The following is a 6541-nucleotide window of genomic DNA, read 5'->3' on the forward strand; positions in this document are numbered from 1 at the left end:
TTACTCAGCTACACATGACAGCAGTATGTTGTTCCTTTGCAAATGAAAATTGTACATATAACACATGATCAGTTCAAGAAATGTGATGCATTGCTATACATTAAACTACCCAACATTATATAAAGTTGTAGAATTAAACAATTAATTGCTGCATGTGAAAACATCAGTAATGACAATCCAATAATATGATAGTATTAGTATAGCATGAATACTTTTACAACTTTACTACTACCACTTTTGTAGTTTTAATTAAGCTGAATACTTCTTCCACTCCATAAGAGAGGGTAAACTTAACTGATCCCATGCATAGAAAATGAAGTCAAAACAGCAAAAAGTGTGAGAACATATGTGTGATAACCTTAAACTGCACGAAAGGCGCAAGGCACAAAAAACAAAGAATAAAAGTTAAGAAATATCATAAACACATGCAAAATTTTACCATAAAGTGCATCAAGACTCTGGAATATCACAAATACACAACATTCTTTGAAAAACAAAGCAGACTCAGTGAGGTCAGCATATAGAGTATTCAAGATGCAATTGACAAAGTTGCTATTGTTTGTTCCACAAGCTCAGTCGTATGTTTGATCACATGTTGGAGAACTCATACCATCTTCACATGTGATTGCACATTAAACCTCGGACATCTTCTCAGAGAGCTGCTGTCAACAGGCCACAAGGGCATGGCAGGCATTTGACATAGAGAGCTCGAGATCTCAGAGAGAATTAGCTCAGTTGAAGGCAATGACTGATAGTTAGCTGACAGTGACAAGGTGGAAAATCTCAGCTGCTGATAGCCTATCTTTTCACACACACAACCACAAACATACACACTATAATGGAGTATTACTAAAAAACATGTTGATGAAAGACTTTTTTCACTCACATGATTTGGTTATTGCTAATTCACCGTAAGCTGCTAAATTCAACCGGCTTTCTGTGGCTCAGTCACTTATTTCACAATTTCAAATAAAGTTTCCTTAACACGATGTGTTACCACTAGCCAAAATGCAGACTATCATAATATTAAAAGATAAACCAAAATCCACCATTATACTGTTGCTGAAAAAGTATTAAAATCAACTGATAAAGTCAACATTAAAGAAGCATGTAAACACCTAGTTAACCCCTCCCATCTATTTTCACTGCTGACCTCTGTTACCTCTCCCAGATTTCCAATATGGCAAATTTCGCCTCTTTGTCACAGGTGGGTGCAACCTGACACTGACACACTGGCTGCAGAGTGACAGAGGATCTGGGATGTATCCCACTCCCTGCCAGTCACTCAATAAGTGGCCTATTGTCCAGCACTCTATTGTGCTCGTGTCACATGTATGCCAAACAAAGAGACAGAGAGGTAGGCTGCCCTGTGTGCCAGGAGGCTAACATTACATTCATGGCCTGGATGCATAGAAATGAAGAGACAGCGTCTGGTGGTGAATGGACTTTGATATTTGAATGGCGACAGGAATGAAGAGTTTATGTTCACAACCATTTATTGTGCAGACTATCTGCATACTGTTTGATACTTGAAGTCCATGTTGTGCTTCCTGTTGTGTCACTCTCATATTGTGTACTGTACGACTTGCTCTCACAGGATATGGGATAACATGTTCCTAAATGAATCACCAAGTCATCCTGATTTGTGATTTATTAATAAGTTTGCTATACGGGTATACACTTACTGACTTGTACAATGATTTGATGAATGGACCTACATATTTTATATTATTGTTACTTATTTCATTGGTTTTAACTCACGTGTCTTATTATATTATTATTATTATTGTCATTATTATTATTATTATTATTATTATAAGCAGCTTGGCAGTTGATCTTAAATATCTTAAATATTAATTTATTCTTAATTTTCAATGGTTTTAATTCACGGCTTATTCATTTCTACTGGTTTGTTGCTGGTCTTACTTACTGGTCTTATTTTATTTGTTTTTATTTCATCGTTCCCAGTGTTTTTAATTCACACGCATTATTCATGTGTCTGTTTTAATTGTGTTTACTTATATCCACATAGTTTTTGTGGCTGCAACTTCCATGGTAGCTCATGCTGTGCAGCATATTGTGCTTCCACCTGGAATGAAATGTGCTACATAAATAAAATGTTGCTTTGCTTTGCTTTCCCTTGCTTTGATACATATGGAAAGCTCCAGGACAGGAATTGTTGACTTTTTTACAGTTCGAAAGGACCATCACAGGTAGGAAAAGTCAGTTAGGCTGTTGCCTATCTGCCAATGACTTTTTTGAATGACTTGCATCACTCAGGGTATTGTGTGTGTGTGTGTGTGTGTGTGTGTGTGTGTGTGTGTGTGTGTGTGTGTGTGTGTGTGTGTGTATGGTGCAGGGCCATGGCGTGCTTGAGGAGGAGCAGATTCTTTGAGGGTTGGGTTACTCTCTAGAGATGTACCTGTTTTCTTGGTAGGAGGTGTGAACAGTATACACTGAGGGACAATAAAGTGTACCAGGTGTGGCTCGTATGGGAAGAGCCCTGAGAAATGGAGACTGACTGTTTAAATCTGCATTCCTGTATGGCTATTTTGTGAGATTAAATGACTCACATATGACTCATATTTAATGCCAATGCAATTCTTTAACCGCAGCTATTAAAAAGCTTTCTTTTGGGAAAAGGACGCCAAAACTAAATGTTAGAAACGGGAAATTACAAGATATGAGATCATCTCTGTCCAACCTATTATGAAATATGTTTAAACTTTCTTAGTCTGTAACCAGAAAACCAAGACAGAACTCTATTTGGACATTCAACTAAATGACATACAGCCACTTAACTTACACAAGTATATACAAAGAAGGGATTTGACACTTCACCTGGGATATGAATAAATAACACGCTGAACTTAAATCACGCACCAAGGTATATCAATAATTAATCTTCACCAGCCTTTGGACATAGCCCTTATGGGATTTTCAAAGATTTTAATGGTCATGGACATCTCTGTTTTATTGGACAGCAGAGTAACAGAGTAGCACAGTGTCTGAAGTGCATGCCACTTAACATAGTACACTGAGCTATTGAGCACCAGCTCCTCAGGCATTTAGATGACAGCATTTTTTTCAAATGTATGTGAAGTTTATCCTTTATCTACCACCAGCCAGTGTGAAAATATAAGCAGGGGAAAGAGTAGGCCACTGCATCGACATGTCAGTCCTTCACATTCTCTGCAAAATCCAATAAAGACTTTGTGAGGAGAAGTTGAACGCTCATCCTGTATGCTTTGAAAGCAGCTGTCACTTCAGATTTCAAGGCCACAGTGTCTGCTGAAGTTCTCTCTGTGCACAGGCGGTGTTGTGTTTTAAAGCTGCTCACTGCTCCCCCTCTTGCTTAAATGTGGAAGTTTTACAAGTTTCAGGGCCAGAGACCGGACAGCATCATTAACACTTTGCAAGGAGAATAAATGGAGTGCTCCACTTTATTTTGTTTTTATTCTGTATAGCAATATCCGCTTTGGAAAACAAATTAACATTAATATATACTTCTCTACTTTTAAACTGAAAAGAGGATAACTTTTGAAACACTATTATTTTGTAAGTAACCTTTTATAATAGTGGTTTGCAACCTTCATTGTCAGACTTACCTGCACAGCCCTATCAGGAGAATTCAAGTATGACACTATATCAACACTGCCATGTATTTCAACCATTTATCCATCAGTTTTAGCTAACTTTCTCATCCATTCATTTTAATGGTCTATTTCGACCATTTTACCCATTACTGTTAGCTCTCTATTTCAATTGTTTATCTGTTAACTCAATATCTATCTATTCATTAATTTTAGCTATTTTAACTATTATCCAATACTTTTAGCTATTTCAGTCTATGACTATTAGCTAGCAATCTATTAAATTTCAGTTTATCAATACAGTTTAGCTGTGTATTTTAACCATTAATCCATTACTTTTAGCTAAGTAATTTTTTAAATTTTAATTAAGCTACTTGACAAGCCATAAGACAGTATCCCAAGCAACTGCAGATATATCCCCTTAAGGTAAGAACCTATGGTAAGTGTATCTATATATTTTACTTGCCAATAAGCGCAAACATTTCTGTATGCATGCCAAAATTGCACTACATTCTATATCTTGGTATTCATTTTTTCAATGGTATTGATGCATCTCAACCACATGTGATATCTATTGAACACAATCTCTTAACAACCACATTACCTAGGCTTAAAGTTGCCCCAGGTGTAATCCTACAGTGAATGCATGCTATCGGCTAACCTGTTCTCACACACCTTCCCTATTCCACGACAAGGGAGAACGAAGCAGGAAGGATTAGGATGCAAAGAGAGTTCCTAATCTGTGTATTAACAGCAGCCAATTGAATCAGGCTGCCTTGGACGGGCAGATTTTGGGAAGTAATCTGTAGGGTCTTAATGTGATCTGGGTAAAAAGTCCAGACCTAATTGGAATGGAGAAACTTATACTTAGATTGCTCAGTCAAAGTTGTGCACAGTATGTAGGTATATTCTCAGACATCATTCTCACACTCTCCGTCTCTCTTCTCAGTCTAAACACACACACCGGCATGCACATGCACACAGCATTTCTGCTCTTGCACATGCATGCACACAGAGAAATCTAACATCTGAATGTTGCTATGAGTATTGCAGCAGATCAGAAATGGCATTACATTATGAAACATTAAGGAGTGTGTGTGTGTGTGTGTGTGTGTGAGACAGAGCCGAGTTCCCTCAGTATGAAAAAAAATAATTGGCTCTTAGTTCTGGACCAAGAACTTATTATTAGACTGCTGTCTTTGTGAATGACACTGCAATATTACAGGAACACATAAACTGTTGTTTTTACCCTTTGTACTCACTATTCAAACTGCAAGTCATTTTAGTGGTAATATTTCATTCCACTTTCACCCTTACTGTAATTCTCTCTGCATAAGGTGTCAGCCTTTCTTCTCCCCAAAATGAAAATGCTCATGTATCATAAATGAGGATGGTTACTCAGTCAACTTTTCTAGCTTAATAAGGGTAGAAAAAATGTCTGTTATGCCCGAGCCACTCTCCTCCTACTAACCAGTGACTTTAATTATTGACCAGGCAGGGGACGCTCTCCGACACACTTCTGTATGCACACAAACACACACATGCATACAAACAGTGGTAAGTGATATCAGGACAGGCTTTACAGTACACAGTCGCCAATGCGGGGGTCAGCGAGGAGTCAGCTGGATAATAGATGAGCTTGAAAGAGGCAGCCAACAAATCTATAGCACTCGCCTCCCACCCTGCCTGTCTGCCCGGGTGCCTGATTTTCCTTTTTGTGTGTGACAGTGTGACTGTGTTAGAGGGACAGAGAGAGAAACTGCCAGTCTGAGGAGCCACACAACACAAAGGAGAGGGAGAGAGACAGAAACAGAGGTAAAGGAGTGAAGAAGGGAAAGTAGAGCAGAATGTCCCGTTGATCTATTGTGAATGTGGCGTGCAAAAATCTCGTTTTGGCTGAACTGGGTTTGTCCCAGTTTGCAAACATAGAAACTGTGCTAAGGAGACAGGTATTGGAAACAATAACTTGATTTATAGATTAGTCTATTGACAGAAAATGAATCAGAGCTAGATAAGAAGATACCACTTTCATGTCTGTATGGTAAATATGAAGCTACTTCTGATAAGCTTAGCTTAACACAATGACTGGAAATCAAGGGAAACAGCTAGCCTGGCTCTGTTCAAAGGTAACAAAATGTGGAACTATTCCTTTTATTATCCTATAAAGGGGAAATACCACAATTTGTTTGGTGCATCTTCCCGATTTCCTATATTTCCCATGTTATATAACTGTAAATTGAATATATTTGGATCTTGAGCTCTTTGACAGACAAAAAACCTAATTCAAAGACATTTTATAGACTAAATCTAAGTCAAAATCAAATAATCAACAGATTCATGGACAACGAAAACAATCTACAGTTGGTAGGGGGACAGAAATTCAGTTTAATTTCGTTTATTTAACAGTATGAGAGGAATAAGGTAGAATCACACACATCTACCATCTGCAGCCTGGGCAGGTTTTAAAGGAGCAGTGTGTAGGATTTAGTGACATCTAGTGGTGAGGTTGCAGGTTGCAACCAACTGATAACCCTTCTCTCACATTCCCATTCCATGCATGTGGGAGAATCGATGCTGGCCACTAAACATACAAAAGGCTTTCTCTAGAGCCAGTGTTTTATTTGTTCGTTCTGGGCTACTGTAAAAACATGGCGGTGCAATATGGCAGACTCTGTTGAAGAGGACCCGCTCCCTCTGTAGACAGAAAGGCCTCATTCTAAGGTAACAAAAACACAACAAATCTTATTTTCAGGTGAAATATATTTATGAATACTTCTGCCAGTATCCCCCTAAATCTAACACACTGGTCCTTTAAACTGCTTCCGCTCTTCCAACTCCCCAGCTTTATGAGTACATTCAGTTCAATTCAAGTGTACAAGAGCCTTGTAATAGTGGTCTAAATAAATAATAAGACTTGAGAATGTGCTTGTTATAGTGAAATGTAGAGG

The sequence above is a fragment of the Micropterus dolomieu genome, linkage group LG09 (genome assembly GCF_021292245.1).
Source record: "Micropterus dolomieu isolate WLL.071019.BEF.003 ecotype Adirondacks linkage group LG09, ASM2129224v1, whole genome shotgun sequence".
Lineage (NCBI taxonomy): Eukaryota > Metazoa > Chordata > Actinopteri > Centrarchiformes > Centrarchidae > Micropterus > Micropterus dolomieu.